At 58.2% G+C, this 17,085-nt stretch overlaps 1 protein-coding gene across 5 annotated transcripts in view; it reads right to left on the bottom strand.

The window, feature by feature from the left end:
• SHISAL1 (shisa like 1) overlaps window positions 1-16,624 on the bottom strand; it is an 80,772-nt gene extending 64,148 nt beyond the window's left edge. For 4 of the 5 annotated variants that reach the window (XR_014017094.1, XM_081249609.1, XM_081249610.1 and 1 more), the window contains exon 1: window positions 15,684-16,003. The gene's annotated coding sequence lies outside the window, so the exon portion shown is untranslated. Of the gene's footprint in view, window positions 1-15,683; window positions 16,004-16,574 lie in introns of those variants that run through there. The other variant, XM_081249608.1, reaches the window with a different exon arrangement.
• Between the last annotated feature and the right edge of the window lie 461 nt (window positions 16,625-17,085).

Here is a 17,085-nt window from a genome sequence, read left to right as displayed (position 1 = left end):
GTAACTTGCCCTGGGTCACCCAGCTAGTTGTGGTAAAGCTGGGATTCAACTCACCAGAGTGTCTGGCAGTAACTCCTGATGGACCGGTAAGTGAGGGAGGGCATTCCCGGCAGAGAGACTAAGACACGTGCGGCAAAGTGAGGGTTCATTCAGTGCAATAAGTATGGGACCAGTTTGGGGGCAGTGCTCACCCAGGTAACGGGGCTTCCCGTCCTGCCTGAGGTTCGGCACAGCAGCAGAGAAGCAGAAGGAAGGGCTCTGACCTTGGGGTCCGCACGCTTGGGCTCTGCCACTTCTCAGCTGTGTGACCCTGGGCAAGTGCCTTCACCTCTCTGAGCTGGGCTGCCTCAGCCAGATCCTGGGCACCTACGTCATACGAAAGTGCAGCTGTATCATTGCCTTTACTCCTGGTGATGACGCCTGCAGTAGGAATTCCTTTATTCCTCTTTAATAGAGCCTGTGATCACACCACACTGGGTAACGGTGGTGGCCCCGAGAGGACGGGGGTGGGTGTTCCAGCTGTTACGCTGGCTGGTAGGTTCAAGGATGTTTATCCCTGTGCTGGGGAATTCCAGCAAGGATTCATCTCCATGTGGACTCCCCGCCTCCTCCCGGGGAGCCCCAGACACTCTGCCCCGTCAAGTACTTCCTGCTCATAAGCTCTCGATGACTCGGTTTCCTCACCTATAAATTGGGGACGCTGGTCATTAAAGCTCCTCCTATGCTCGCAGTGTGCCCCGACCAGGTGGGCCCCTGTGAGGTAACCCAGGCATGGAATCCCACCGCCCCCTCGCAGCTGCCCGGGCAGGTCACCTGGCCTCGGGGAGGCTCAGCTTCTCCTCTGTAAGTGGGTGTCCTGCCCCTTCCCCCCGCCCCAGGTCACGGGAAGATGAGAGATGAAGTGGGTGCTGTGTGGGAGGTACCCTCGATCGTTCACAAAGTGACATTAGATGATTCAGGCGTGGCAGCCCGGGTCTCTGCCTGAGCCAGGGGGTGAAACCAAACAGACGTTGGTAACTGAATCCACCGCAAACTGCAGATGCCAGGGGTGGGGGAGGCAGCAGAGCCCCTGGTGGGGGCCAAGCGCTCTCAGCTGTGCCCCTGACACCCTGCCTTCCCACCATCATGCTCCCCCAACCCAAGGAACACAATTACATTCTGACTTGCCGAGGAGTCGTCGCTGTCACCGATGGCGGACCCTGGTGTGGACCCCAGACGTGAAACCGACCAAGCCAGGTAACCGAGCTGGGCCTGGTGTGCCCTGGCACGTGGTGCACCTGGGGTGAGGTGCCTGGGTCAAGGGTGTAGCATGTGCTGGGGAAGAGCCAGAGTGTATCAGCTCAGGCCCTCAGAGAAGCAAGGGACCTCTCAGAGCCTTGGTTTTTTCTAAGGAGGATGGGGCTCAGAGTAGGAGGAGGAGGATGGAAACTGTTGTGAGGGGCCCTGGAGGCGGCTGGACCGGGGTCGCCTGGAGTGTGGTCCTGCGCTCCGCTTGGGAGCTGGTTAGCAGCGCGGGATCTGGGGCCCCCCGGGACCCGTCGGATTAGAACAAGGGTGGAGGCAAGGAATCTGAATTTTACCAGCTTTCCAGGGGATTGTGACGCACACTCAAGTATGAGAACCACTGGGCTAGGTCAGAGGCGGGGACGTTTTTCTGTGAAGGGCCACACACTAGACATCATGGGCTTCGTGGGCCAGGAGGGCTCATCACAGTGACTCAGCTGTGCCGTTACATCAAGGAAGCAGCCCTAGACAATACAGGCTGCACAGCAGCGGCTGCATGCTAATAAAACTTTACTAACAAAGCCAGGCAGCCCCGTTTTCTAACCACTGTGCCTTGGTACCCAAAGTACAGTCCGCAGCCCATCATGGCAGCATCTCCAGGGAGCTGGCAGGGCCTCCACCTGCTACATCCCAGGCTGTGTGCTAACCTGTCCACACTCAGTTCTGCAGGCAGCTACGGGCCCTACGGGTTCCTTGTGGGTCTAAGGGGGGCCAGGCGGCGGGGGAGCTGGGAGAGGGGCTGCCTAGCCAGTCTAACAAACCATGGCACCAACGTCGCTAATTGGAAGCAGCTGCTGTTGCAACCAGAGACTTAGCTGTGATTAAGCGAAGTTGCCTTTAGGCCAATCAACTTCAAAATTATGCAAATAGGGCCGCAGCAGAGACCACAGGGATGGTGCCGAGCAGGCTGCCCGACACAGCCTGGCACTCTTAACCCCCACGGCCGGCCTGGAGGGCCCACGGCCACGTTCCCGTGGACCAGCTCCACTTCTGGGGATTAACAAGCCTCCCACCCACACTCTGTAAACTGGCACCAAAGCTGCTGAACTGAGAGGGAGGTGAACCAGCAGCCACCCAGAGACAGTGGATCCACCCAGCCCCCCGTTTGAAAGCAGCGGCTAGCCAGGTCAGGCTGGCGGCCACACTGGCCCTCAGTGAGCCAGGCAGGGGATGCTGCACACCAAGAGGGCTCCCTGGCGGCAACGGCTGAACATGGAGGAAAACAGGACACTTCCAAAGGTGGCAGGAGGCGGCTCTCAGCCAGCCTCCCCGAGCGCTTGCAAACTCTTGCTCACCGCCACCAGCTCTCTCGGGCCCCGACCTGGACAAACAGTGGCCTCCTCCTGCCCATCTCCACTCTTGGGACCCCCGGCACCCCACATTTGTTGCACCCCAAACTGAACTCCTCAGCCATCCTAGCCCATTGGGCTTTGCTGCCTCCCTCTGCCGGCCCCTCCCTTGGCTGATGTCCCAGGAAGCGTGAGTGGTCCACCACCTGAGTGGAGTGAGGGGCAGGGGCCAGGAGAGAGAGACGGAAGACGCCTCTCACGCACGCCCTTTCAGGGGCACTCCCTGAGTCTTCATCCTGGTCTCGGAGGATGGCAGTGTCATATGTCCTAGGAGATAGGAGGGAAGCCCAGCTCTCAGGCCCAAGGTCGTGATGTCCAGGGGCTGTCAGGTGTCTGGTTAGAGGCTGTATTCTGGAATCAGACCAAACTGCTCTGAGCCATGTCACTGGCATTTTTCTTTTCCTGTCTGCTCGCCCCTCTTCCCAGCCTGGGGGCACCTCCCCAGCAGAGCCAGTATCAGCTGGCACTCCCTCTGTTTAAACCGGCCTTTGCTCGGTCCCCCCTAAATTGGTGACCCATTCCAATTCTGAGTTTGCACTCTGGAAACAAAAGAATTGCTAAGAAATGTGCCTGCAGGCATTCAGAGAGGCCAGAGCCCTCTGACCATCCCCCAGGTGGGCTCTGACACCTAAGACACTTAAGGAGCAGGGAGCAAGGGGCTGAGCACAGGCCCCTGATGGACGGAAGTCCCCACCCTCAGGCTGACAGGGCCCCTCCCAGCAGGGGAGGTCCCTGCTACTGGGGCAGAGGCTGGTGCCAGGATGAGCCTTTATCACATGGGTCCTACAGGGGCCAAACGCAACTCCCGGGCCCATCATAGCAGGCTTCCTCCTTTTCAAAACTGAACATTGCTTATCATGCAGAGAAAATTGCTAAATTTTATAGTATAAGTTGACATCTAGGTAAACAGTATTACGGAGGTCTAATTCGTGTGCCACTGTGGGGAACGCTGGCTCCAAAATTTCTGGGGAATGGAGAGGTAACATCAAAAAGCATTTATGGGAGAGCCCTGCCGACAGGAAACTGGATCAGAACTGGGGTGAGAGGGCGGGACTTCAAGGGGAGGTGGGTGCTAGGCCGGTGCCTGGCAGAGGGCGGCCAGAGAGAGGACAGAGAGGGCAGGCAGGCTTGCAGGAGGGGACACAGTTGCCCTGTGACCCTGGGCACGCCACTTAGCCTCTCTGGGCCTCTCCCCAGAAAGTGGGGTGCTAACCCCAGCCTCACGTGGGTGGTGTGAGATTAAATGAGACAGTAGAAGTGAAACCTGGCCCGAGCTGGGAGCTCAGTAGGCGGTCAGTGAACAGGGCTTCCATTCCCCCCTCTGACTGGCTGGGGGTTTGCTTAGAGCTGTCACACCTGTTCTCTTCGGTGAGTTGCACGTGATCCTGAGCAGTGGCCGGGGGAGGTTATTAGCCTCAGATGAGGACGCGGAGGCTCAGAGAGGCTGTCATTTCTGAGGGTCACACAGCTCATACAGAGTAGACCTGGGACTAGCACCTGGTGCCCCAGAATCTCAGCGCAGGTTCCCTCCACTATGTCAAGCTGGCCTCTCCCAGCACAATCTGCACATCCCCAGCATGGTTAAGGGTGGGCGCCAAGACATTTTGGGCTCGCAGGGCCCTCTGTGCTGTGGCATAACCACCCCCCCTTCTCAGCTGGGGGCGACTTGCCCTGGACTGGGCTCCAGGGTGCAGACACAGAACCCAAACGAGAGTTAAGCAGGGTCTAATGACTGGCCTTCCACACAGTGGAAACGGGAGAAGGAGACCATTCTTGACAGGCATTGTCCAGCCCCATGACAGGCATTTGACAAATATGGTCTCCTTTAATTTTCAAAAAAAGGGGGACGACCGCTCAGTTTGCAGATGAGAAAACTAAGACTCAGGGAGGTTGTGTCACCTGCCCAAGGTCACACAGCTGCTGAGCTACTGGGACTTGGGCCCGAGCTGGTCTGGTTTCTAAGTCAAGGTTCTTTCTGGGCCTTAGGCTCTTGGCCTGGAGTATCTGGGGGAGGGAGCTGCCACGACCCCAAACCAAACCACTGGGAATTTCTCCCTCTCCCAATGCCTGGGGGAGAAACAAGAGACCATTCTCTGGGGATGGGAATCTGATGGTCTCATTTCCCACCAGTGCGGGAGCCCCCCCCCCCCCGCATTCAAGACTTCCCCAAAGATCCAGCCCCTGGTTGAACTCCTTCTGGAACTCAATGCACCACAGCCCCTGGGGAGTCCGTTCCTTCTGGGGGACAATTCAGACTGGAAAGCAGAGAGGGGGGATCTGCACTGCTGCCTGCCTACCCTCTTCCCCAGTTCCCCTTGCTCAGGCCCCACACTGAACAAGCTTATTTGTTTATTTGTTTTGAACAAGCTTACTTTAAAACAATCAGCATCTGGCTCCAGTGGTGAAAGACCCCATTCAGGAGTTGTGTCGGCAGGAAAAGCAAGCATCCTTGGCAGGGGAGGCCCTGCTTCCTGGTTCTCAGACCTGGTTCCTGGCTCCAGGGATGGTGGGGGGCTACATCCAGGTCTTGGGGTCGCAGCTCTGGTTCCAATCCCACCTCCACCACTAACAAACTGGTGGCCGTGAGCTGGTCACTTCATTCAAAGCCTCTGTTCCTCCCTCCCTCCCGCTCTTCCATCCGTCATTCAGGCAGGAAACCTACTAGATGCCAGTCCCAGCTCTAGGCCCTGAGGATACAGGAGTGAACCAGACACACCTGGTCCTTGGCATGGAGACGCCTTGGTCTGCCTATTTGGTACGTCCATGTCTGAGGCCCCCGTAGACTGCTGGCTCCCCGAGGCTGCAGCTGGGGAGGACGTCGCTACGAGACCCCTGGCTGCCCAGCCCAGCACTGGGCAGGGAGGAGGAGGTGGCGGGGAGTGGGGGTAGGAGGGGGCCAGGGCAGTGGCAGAGCGGGTGGTGAGGGGGTGAAAGGCCCCGGCCATGGCCTCGGACAGTCCACGAATAAACTCCAGCTCATCGCTCTTCCCAACTGAGATAGAAAATAGCTTTCACACTATATTTTCTGATTTTTTTTTTCACTTCACTGCTTCTAAATTGATCCAGAACAGATTGTCCGATTGTTTAAATTTCAGGAGAAAAGTCTCCTAATCTTTCCCTAGTCCTGCCCAAAATTCTGCCTGGCCCCAGCCCTCCCCCAGAGACCCCACTCCTCGGCCAGACCCCAGCTGGATGTCCGGGGCTGACCTGGACTTGCCCGCTGACCTATGGACTTGTAGGTGATGGACAGGGGCTCACCCGGGATAGGTGGGTCTACATTCCCAGATGGTGCTCATGCCCGGACCCACTGGAAAGAAAGGCTTTGTTTTCCCAGGAAGGACCAAACTTGCCCAGCACTGTAAGGCATTGGAGCCACACAGGAGCCTGGTGGCCCAGGTGGAATGAGAGGCTGCCACCTGCCTCCTCTCCTATCAGGAAAGTACTCTGGGTGCCTGGATGAGTCACACAATATAAGCAACTGTGAAGTGCTGTCATTATTCTTATTGACTACAGCAGTAAGGCAAACAGGTGTCATCTTGGGTGCCTACAGGATTGACTGGTTGGGACTGCCTGGGGGGCTGGGCCGAGGCACATCCTGACTCCATGCTGTGATGGATTGATTAGCAATGTCTGTCCTAGGCACAGCAGTGGCTGGTGGTGGTACACAAGCCACATATCTGCCATCCTGCATTTACAGAGTAAAGTCCAAACTCCTTAACTAGCCAGAGTCCTTGGAGATCAAGCCACTGCTGACTTCTACAGCCTCGCCTCCACAGCTTTCCACAAGTACCACGGGACAGCCATCCTATCCAGAAGTTTCTCAAACTTCTTCCTCTGGGCTCCATATGCATTGTTCCCTCTACCTCAAGATCGCCCCACTCCTTGCTTATTGGCCTGGTCAACTCATCCTCCATTTCCTTGGGTGCCCACCTCCTCTGACAAGTCCTCCTTGATGTCTGGCCCCTTTCCCCCAGGCAGAGTCCCTGCCCTGTCCTCTGTTCTCACCCACATTGGTGCGATCCCTTACGTGGGACTTGGACCCGGGCAGAAGAGCCTTCCTGCGGACTTGGAGCCCCACCAGGGCAAGCCCTGGGTTCAATCTTTGGAGGGAATAATCACATGACACATACCCAGGCTAATGGCTTGCCCACTCCTGTCTGACAGCCAGCCCCTTTGGAGGAGGCCACAGGTGGCAACAGAAACCAGACTCCAGATGTTAAGGACCCCACTGCCCTCAAGCTCCAGGCCCAGACGACGCTGGGGCAGCCTCAGTGCAGACCCTCACCGGCTCCTGCCAGGCCCCGCCCGTCCTTAGGGGCTCGCTGCCCCATGTCTCTCTCCGCCAAAGAGAAGGAATTCAAATAACAGCGACAAATGAGTGGGGACGCGTGGAGGGCTCCCTGCTGGAGTGCTTTGCCTCCGTGACCCTCGCCTGGATGAGTTGCAGGAGGGCCTGCGGTGGACCCACGTTGCAGAGGAGGAAACTGAGGCAGAGAGGACGGAGGTGGCTGGGCAAGGCCACCCAGATGTGAGGGGTGGGCACAGGAGTGTGGTGACCCATACCCCCAAGCATGCGCCCCCCCGACCACTGAGGGCACTCTGCCTTCCCCCCACCCCACGTGAGAAGATCCAAGTCCTGCCTTTGCTACTTAGCAGCTGTGTGCCCCTGGGGAAGCCATAGCCCTTCTCTGAGCCTTGGTTGGGACAGCAATCCGTCCTTGCTCAGGTATGTTCTGAGAATTAAACCAGGCAGTGTTTGTGAAGCACCCAGGACAGGGCTCGGTGTAGAGGGGAGGAACTCTCAGCAGCTCAGGGCTCTGGGGGCCCTTGGGCCCAGCACCCCATCCCTGGGGCCGTTCTGTGGCCTCAGCAGCTTGGAGGTGCCCTCTGCCCTCACCCCTTCCCTGACTCTGTGCCTGGAGCCCCCTTGGGAAGGAATCAGGTAGTCTACAGGCTGGTGGTCCACACTGCCGGCACCATGCCTGTCCCCAGCTCCAGAACCTCCCTGCAACCTGCCGTCTACTGTGTGGAGCCCAAACACCTCCTCTGACTTCCCGTGCACCTTTACAAATCACAAACCACGCTCAATGCGTGATCTTTGCACATCACTGTGCCCGCAAAGGAAAATAGCATTCTCCCGTATTATGGAGGAAGAAACAGAGGTTCAGAGAAGCACTGGAACTTCCCTGCCCTAAAAGGAGGAGGTCACAGTCTGAATGCAGCTCTGTCCTGCACCAAAACCACACTGTCAAGGACACCAAGCAACCTGGGTCCCCAGATTCGGGTCACCATCCCTGGTCCCTGGAAGAAGGGGAGAAGTTCATGCAGAGAAGAGAGATCATATCTGGCTATAAAACTCATTCCATCTCATCGCTCATGGCCCTCAAAGAGAAGCCTCTGCCCCAGTCCTTGGGCTCCTTCCAGAGCTTCCCTGAACTTAGGCTTTTGAAGTTTCCTGACAGCCATCACTCACTCACTCATTCATTCATTTACTTACCCATCCATCCATCATCCATCCATCCATCCACCCATACATTCATCCACCCATCTATCCATCAGTCCATCCCTTCATTCACAGACCTGTCTGAAGCATGCCTGAGCTAGAAGCTGGCTACAGAGCTAAACCAGGATCAAGGTGGTCTCTACCCTTTGAGGACAGAGAGAAACTCCACTGCTTCTGTGCCCACTGGGTGCTTCTGTTATTAAATGTGGTGATAATGATAACAGTATTATTTACTGAACACTTACTATGTGCCAGGCTCTACACCAAACATGTTCCTTGAATCAACTCTTTTAATTCCTGTAAGAACCCTGCAAGGTAAGTGCTATCCCCATTTTTAGAGGAAGAAACTGAGGCTCAGAGAGGTCACATAACTTGCCTAAGGTCACACAGCTATCAGGGGTGGAAACTGGGATTCAAATCCTGACAGCCCCTTTCAGAACTCAGGGATAAGAAAATAAATAACGGTTATCACTGTAATTGATCCAGGAGCCTGGAATGTCATAGTCCTTACCTTTAATCCTCAAAACCACCCTTGTAAGTTATTATTATTATTATCAGCTTTCTCAAGCGGATTTAAAAAATTAGGATACTGAGGCTGAGAGAGTGAAATAAGCAGCCCAGCATTGGCCACAGGTAAGGGGTGGAGCTGGTGTGTGAAAACAGGCAGGTGAGCTCCAGAGCTGGCTCCCTTGCTGCCCTGCTCTGTGGTTGCCATGGCACTGGGCAGGCACCAGAGCGGTCTAATGGCTCACTTGATTCATTTCCTCACTCAGTCAACAGCCAGTCTTGGAATCCCCTACTCTGGGGATTCCCAGATGATCGGCTTTGGTTCCTGCCTGGCTGCTTCACCGAAGGGCTGGAGCAATGCTGGCAGAGTAACAGTTAATAAAGTGAGAATACAAAGAATGCAAATTTATCTTACCTGGTTCATACAATAAGCCGTTTCCCAGATGAGGAAACTGAGGCTCACAGGTTATGTAACTTGACCAGGGTCACAGAGTTAAGAACAAGCAGAGGGGAGACTTGTCCAGGGTGGATCCGAGGCTGCTCCCCCGGGATCTGCGCCAGGAGCTTCACTGCAGCTCTGCTTCTCGCCCTGACAATGGGCTTCAGCTCAGAGGCTCTGCTCATTCCCCAAAGGCCTCATGGTCCCAGGGATCAGATTCCGGGCAGTGACACCCAGGTGATGCCGTATTCCCAATCTGCTCCCGGGAAACTCTAAACCACAGAGCCCTTCAGAAGCAAGCCCATGGGAGGGCATGCTGTACTCCCACTGAACTGAAGACTGAACTCCACTGGCCAGGCCTCCGGGGCTCGGTGATGATGCCAGGCTTCCTGCAAATGGGTAGAGAGAGGCCCCATCCCCCGATTTTCTGGATGCAGAGACCGAGGCTCAGAGCCGGCAGCTCTGGCATGGATATTCTGGGACCCCTGTCCGGAAACCCAGCCCGGGCTGTAGCCGAGAAGGGGAAGCAGGGCTCAGGTGGAGGGAGAAAGGGGATCTTCCAGACTTTGGTATTAGTGTCTGTAATTCTTTGATTTAATTTTTAGAATTTCCCTTTAGCAGCTTACGATACTGATACTTGCTCTGCTGTCCCCATAGAGCCCATCTGACCTAGGGCCTTGGGCTTCAGAGCTCTGGCTGGACTCTGGCCACCTGCTTCCCCTCCCTGGGCTGTGTTCTCCTTAGGGAAAGGGAGCCTTGGAGGTTGGCCTTGGGGTTGCCTGAGGGTGCTGGAAGATAATGGACAAGAAAGGGCTTTGTAATAAAGGCACCTGCAAACATTAAAATCTGAAGATGCCCTTGGGAGGCCATGCCTGTCTGAGACCCACTGAAAACTTTCCTCAGGCTGCTCCTCTGCCTGAATGCCCTCTGTCCCCTTCTGCCTGGCACTCTCCTATCTACCCTTCAAGACTCAAACCTAAAGTTACCTCCTCCAGGAGGCCCTCCCTGACCCCTCAGGCAGGGTGGGACCTTGCAGATGACTGTTTTTCTTCTGTTCTCCTGCCCCCAACAAATACACCGCAAAACCCACCAGGGCAGGGTCCTGTTTTAATTGTCTCTTGTCCCCCGAGCCTGGCACTATGTCTGGCACAGGGTAGGTGTCCCGGAAATGTGGAATGTGTTGGTCTATAAATCCAGCTGCACATGGACGATTCTCCCGACAAAGGCAAGGAGCCCAAAGTGAAAGCAAATCACCATCGTTTCGGTAACCTGCTCAGGGAGCCGTGGAGGAAATTCTGGCGCTGGATTATGGAAGGAATTGGCCTTTATTTTTAATTTGTGCCAATATCTAAGAAAGCGGCACTTTATTTTCAGCCCATCGTGTGCCGAGGAGCTTCGGATCTGGCACAGGAGACAAACTTTCCCAGCCCCATTTCCCAATGCAAATCTCGCAGCCTCAGCGAAGCGGACGTCTCCGCCCTCCGCCGGGCATTTCTCAGATGCTTGCCAGGAAGGAATAATCAGATTATGTAGCTGGGTTTTAAAAGATCACTGTTTGTCTCATTTTCCAGGGAACTGTGAACCAAAAAAAAAAAAAAAAAACCGAAAAAAAAATTTTTCCCCTCCCAGGGTTCTGTTAAGAGATTCCAGAACTTAATGCAGTGTTAAATTGGTGTAATTCGGGAAACTCATGCATTATTTCTTAATTTCTTGAAGGCGAGTTTGCACGCATCTGCTGGGGTAGGTGTGCGTGCAGACAGATGGGCGGTGACGGGAGTGTGTGCCCCAGACAGGGGAGGAAGGGGGCAGCCTGTCCAGAATATGCCAAGGGAACGAACGCTCCATTCATGTCTGATGGCCGGAAATATGGGACAGGAGTCATTTGCATTTCATCTCTCGGCTTCTGCTTTTCCGCTTGGATGGTCAGGGAGGGAGAGATTCTGAAGCCTCTTCCTGATGGGAGAGCCTTGGGGTTTTCAGGGCAAATTTCACCAGTCAAGGAGTTGTTTACACCCCTCCCCCACCTTGGGCAGCAGCTTCAGAGGCTCTGGCTGACACCCACCGGGTCTGTATCATGTCACGAACATCCTTGGCCTTCAAGGACGCCCAGTTCACTGTGACCTTGAGCATGCCACCAGCCCGCTCTGGGCCTCAGTGTCCCCGTCCGTACATGGGTCAGCGGACAAGCTTCTAGCTCCCTATCAGGCCCCGAAGCAGCAGCTCTTCGGGCTTCCCACCGTCATGGCACAGCACAGCACAGGGGCCTCGGAGATGCTGGGGTCCTTGACTCTATCTGCCCCTCCCCCCAGCTACAGGATGTGGAGGGTGGAGGCCCTCACACGGAAGATTCTGCCAGTCCCTTTCCCACCACAACCTTCATGAAACCCACTAGACAGGCACCAAGTCTCTGCACCGCTGAACGGGAAAACCCAGGCTCAGAGGGCAAGGGCTTTGCCAGTGAGTGGTAACATCGGGATGCCCAGAGAAGGCCCTCCAGAAAATTCCCAACCCGCTCGCAGCTAAGGGGTAAAGGAAGGAGCAGCTTGTCACAAGTGGGCCAAGCTGGCGTGGGGGAGGGGGTACGCTAGCAGAGCCAGGGGTGCTGGGACAGCCACGGTCTCAGCTCAGAGTTATTTATTCACATAGTCAGCTGTCAAACAGATACTGAGCCTTGGTCACGTCTAGGGGCAGGTTTGAGGGATCTTGGGCTCTTCTTTACCTTCCTAGGGGGTCAACCATGGGGGCGTGTCAAGGAATGTGTGTGCTGGAGGAGGGAAGGCAGGGAAGGAAAAAAAAGGAGCGGGGAGGAGGGAGGAGGAGACAGGACCTCTTCCCTGCCAGTCCCTGTGCAGGGCGAGACTGACACCAACAGAGTGGATGGCACCCAGCATTCCCAGGAGAGCGTGGCCCAGGGTGGGCAGGGCCCCTGGTCACCCTTCTCACTTTCACTGGCTCCAGATGTTCAGGACCCCACCTTACAGAAGACTGTTTAGGAAACAAGGCCCCACAGTTCTTAGGGCTTGACTACTGCTTCAGTAACTTCTAGAAAGAGTGGCTGGGCTGGGGAAAAGCCACTCTTGGAGAGCCGGAGATGGGCTCTGAGTTCATTCTAAGATCAAAATGAGTCTGTTGTGTGACTCAGCTGGGTAAAAGCTCAAGCAAGAGGCTGAATTTATAGAGGTAGAGCATCACCAAGAAGGGAGGTGATACCTTTCATCTGAGCCGAACACGGGCCACACTCTGGATCAGTCCAAAAGAGAAAAAACAGAACAATGAGTAGGATGTGGGATTCAGCAGACCCTGACCTGCAGCGGCTCACTGCACGGTATCTGAAGAGCTACCACGGTTGCCGTCAGGCACGGGCTGGGCTCCAGGTGGTGGAGTGTAGTGGTTAGGTGCGTGAGAGTAGCTGGGTTATTTTTAACCTCTCTGAGACTGTTTTCTCAGCAGTACAACAGAATCAATAACGGCCAGCTCACAGGGTTGGTGTGAGGACTAAATGGGATGATGGGGCTCAGTGACTGCCCTGCACGGTGCCTGGCACATAGTAGGCCTCTGGGCCTTTGTGGCCGAGTGCAATCCTATTGCTGTGCAGGTGCATCCTTAGGCTCATGGCAGTGAAGTCGTTTATCACAGACTCGGACAGTTGAAGCAGCCCGATCTGGGGTCCACTCGCTACTTTCCCCTCCTAGCAGCCAAGGGCCTGGTGGGGAGGCAGTCCTCTCCCACCATGTGGCCGGAAGGGGGTAGCATCTGGCAAGGGCTGGGCCGATTGCCCCAGAGAGCTGGAAACCAGACTCTTCTTCTCCTTCTCGCAAACCTCTCACTTTCCACCCCAATCACAGGCTCCACCCACGGGCCATGGACGTGTCCAAGTGCTGAACTTGACCATCCGCCCCTCCTCCCTGCCCCACCCCCACTATCTAACCCACACCCAGGCTGGGTGGTGGTGGTGCCCAGGTTTCCTGCCCTAGCCCTGCTCCCGCTGCACCACCTTTCCCTGCTCACTCCTGCTGCAACCCCTCCCTGCCCCACCACGCCCCCTCCAAGCCCCGCCCATCGGTCCGCAAGATGCCTCCCTCCCTGCCCCCTGTGTGCCCCCATCTTTGCCCGTGGAGGGTCTCTGCCCGGAACACTGCTGCTCCTCTCTTCTTCTGGCTGCTTCAGGCCTGCCTTCCGGACCAGGCTCCCCCAGCCCCGAACCCACCTCAGGCTCTCTGGGAAGATGCTCCCCACCTGCACCCCTGCCACTCAGCTTCCCCCAGGCAGGGCTCCATCCCCATTGGCTTGTCAGGGGCTGTTTCCTTAAAAGCTGCCAAGAGCAGAGCTGATGCCCTTCAGCAGCAGACATGGGGGCTCGCTGAGTTGGCTGAAGAAGGGGAGTGAGTGAAAGAATGAATAAATGCAGGGATGGATGGATGACTGGGACCGAGGGAGTGGCTCTCTTCCGGTCTCCTGATCTCCCGATCTCCCTCGGGACAGGCCTCACTCCCTTTCTCTTTCACTCACAAAGGTCTAAGCAGCACTCGCCCTGCCCCCACCCATCCTGTCCAATCCAGCTGCCCCATAAGTTCCAGGCTGGTGGCCTGGGAGAGTGGGGGTGGGGCGGGCGCGCGCGCGCGCACACGCGCACACACACACACACACACACACACACACACACCCCACATGGCTCCAAGCCAATCTGCTCCCCCAGCTTCCCCATCATACCTCCCAGATGCCTGAGACAGAGTCAAGAATTCAGTGATGGTGACAGTAAAGAAACAGGCAGAAAACCCTCCCTGAGGCTTTCAGCTGGAGCCATGAGGCGCTGGGGCTGCCTAGCTGCAGCGAACTTTCTGGCCACCTCTTGCTTCTGCTCCACATTCAACCCCCAGCCAGGACAGGCACAGCCAACAGCCTCTCTGGGGAGATGGATTCGTGCAGGGAGGTGTCCCACCCTGAGCAGTCACAGGTCTAGGGGATGGTGGGGGACTGACCCCCAATCCCGGGTGACCCTGACCAGCATGGGTATTGTCCTGGCTGACACCAAGGACCAAGGCTGGGCTGCCTGTTTCCCCGCCACCTTCAGACCACCTGACAGGTGAGGGAAGAGGGGGTGATGGAGGAGCTCCCCTAAGCCTGGTCTGAACGCAATTTGCTGGCTCAACAGTATTTCAATCGCAGCCCGGAGTGAAATTCACAGGACGCCCGTGACTTAAAGACACCCTGGGGTCCAGGCCCTCATTCCACAGACTTGGAAACAGGCCCAGAGAAGGACAGGCACCTGCCTAGGGTCACACCGTCAGAACTCACAGAGCTTTCTCGGTGTGACCTCGCAGCAACCTTCAGAAGTGGGAATGGCGCCCATGCTACTTTACAGATGGGGAAACAGAGGCTCAGAGGGGTCAAGCGCCTTGCTCAAGGTCACACAGCTTGGGGAGAGAGGGCTGGAGGCCGCTGGCTGTGATTCCTGGTGCAAGGCACTTTCTGCTCTTCCCATCCCGGCCTGGGCTCCCTGGGCTCCCTTGGGCGGGAGGAGCCGTCACTAAGCCAAGGGATCAGAGAGGCCGAGAGAGGCAGGTAGACACAAGAGGCCCACAGACACACTCCCACGGCAGATTATATAACTCCCCTTCGCAGCCCCACCGCCCCAGGAGTGCCACCCCGGCAACTGCACCGGGCACCAGACCCAGACGGACCGGCCTGACCCACCAGCCCGCATCAGTTCTCTCTAAAGAGATGACAGTTGGAGGCGCCAGGACGCGCTGGCTTTTCTTCCCCCTTTCTGGTTTCCTCTGGTTGAGTAACAAATACTAATACTAACAATGATAATAATAATTAGAATAAATATAACCTGAAGACGCTTGGGGTCTCGTTGCCATGGCAACCGCTGGAGCTAAGGCACTTCGGAGGCCGCCGCCGGGCCACCCGGCCCCAGGCGCGGGATCAATATTGATTCGGCCCCGGGAGGCGGCGGCGGCTCCACTGGGGCCACGCGGCGGGTGGGGAGCGAGGGGCACGCACTTGGAGGGGTCTTCCTGGTAGCCCGCGCCCCCCAGCTGAGACCCCCGGAACCGGTCGGGTCCCCAGCGTGGCTCCGGAACCCTGCCCGGCGCGCGCGGGGCTCCCGGTTCGCTCAGCTCCAGGACTGGTCCACGGACGCCGGTCCCCACCTCGGACGCGGATGCCGGTCCCAGCTGCCGCGTCCCTGCACGGTGCGCCCTGGACTGGTCCTCGGACCCGGGCCCGGTCCTCTCCAAGGTCCAGAGACCCCGACCTTGGCGAGCCCTGGTATGGACCGTAATGCCAGGGCACCGGCTGCCCGACACGGCTCCTGCCCCCAGAGTCTTCCCCGGGCGTACCCCGTCCCTTTCCACAGCACCCCGGACCTCCGATGCACCGAACTCACCTCTCCCAGGGGGCCCACCCCTCCCCGCCCCGGGCGACCGCACACCTTCTCGGAAGCCGGGGCGCCGAAGATCCGCCCCCCACTGGCCGGGACCCTCCTCCGCCAGGAGCTCCGCCCCGACCCCTTTCCCCCACCCCCGCGCCCGGACCCTGGCCCGGCGCGCCCCTCCCCCGCGCGGCCCCAGCCCGGCCCGCCCGGGGAGCCGCTCACCTTGTGCCCGCCGCCTGCTCGCTCCTTGCTCCGCCGCCGGGAGCCGGCGCCCGCGGGGCTGAGCCGCCTACCGGGCCGCGGGGCCGCTCACGCCCCCGTGGTGCCCCAGCCGCCGCCGCAACAGTTGTCCCAGCTCCGGGGGCTGCGGGGCCGCGGGGACTCGGGGCTCCGGGGCCGGCGCCGGGAGAGCGCACGCTCTTAGGCGCGCGGGGCGCGGGCTCGGGCTGGCGCTCCGGCTCGCGGACCGGCCGCCGGCCTCATGCCCCGCCGGCCGCCCCGCCGCGCGCCCGCCGCTACTGGGCGGCCCGTGCCGCTCGCCAGCCCGCCGGCCCCGAGCCCCGCGCCGCGCCCGCCGCCGCCGCCGCGCTCATGCTCGCCGGCCCCGCGCTCGCCGCCGCAGCCGCGGTGCCCACTTCACTCTTTGCCGCTCGCCGCTCGCCCTCTGCTGCCCCCTCTCCCCGCTCGCGGCGCCCGGCCGTCCTGCCCTCGCCGCCGCCGCGCCGCGCTCCCTCCCCAGCGCCCGCGGCGCCCTCCTCCCTCTCTCCCTCCCTCCCTCTCTCTTTCTCTTCTCTCTCTCTCTCTCTCTCGCCCTCCTCTTCTCATTTTTTTTCTTTCGCAATCTCTTTTTCCCCTCTCGCGCGCTCTCTCCCCGTGTGTGTTGTCTTCGTTTTTTCCCTTTTGCAATCTCTTCCTTCCTTTCTTTTGTGCTTCACTCTCTTCTCACTTTTTTCTTTCCTCCCCCCCCCACTCCTTTTCTTCCTTTCTAATTTTCCTTTCCTTTTCCCCTCTCCTCCCTCTTTTCCTTCTGTTCCTTCCCTTTCTTCTTTCTCTCCTCCTCCCGGCACCCCATCTCTGATTCTCTGTCTCCCCAGCCCCACCGCACGAGCTCACCTGCCTCCTCCCTGGCTGCTCCCCAGCCTTCGGCCGGGCCCGGCTGCTGGGAGGCGGGCTCCCCCAGCCCCTCCCTGCGGGAACACCAGACCCGCTCCAGCCAGGTGGCCGCGGTCCTGGCAGCCCCTCCTGCCGCCCCTCCCGCAGCCTGCCACTGGAGGGCCCCACCTGCAGTGCCCCTCCCCCTGCGGTGCTAAGCAAGACATTCCTTCCAGCCACCCCCCCACCCCCGCGGGAGGTGGTCAAAGTCAGGGTCAGGCGGAGGTGGTCCATGGCAGGGTCAGACTTGGGCAGGAGAATCCTTCACATCAGACAAGGTCTTCTGTCCAGTTTCCAATGAGAAAACCCGACTTCCCCAGGCGGTGGTAACCCTCTCCTGCTCCGGGGCCCCCTTCTCTCCACCTCTCCTCCCCAGCATCCCCGTCCCCCCGCCCCCATTTCACCCCTCACCTGCAGGACAACCCCGTGCTAGACTCACTGTGTGGCCTGGGGCCAGTGAGCCAACCTCACT

The sequence above is a fragment of the Mesoplodon bidens genome (assembly GCF_964165515.1).
Source record: "Mesoplodon bidens genome assembly, chromosome: 11".
NCBI lineage: Eukaryota > Metazoa > Chordata > Mammalia > Artiodactyla > Ziphiidae > Mesoplodon > Mesoplodon bidens.
Note: the sequence above shows the minus strand (reverse complement) of the source record. Positions and strands in the feature narration are given on the sequence as shown.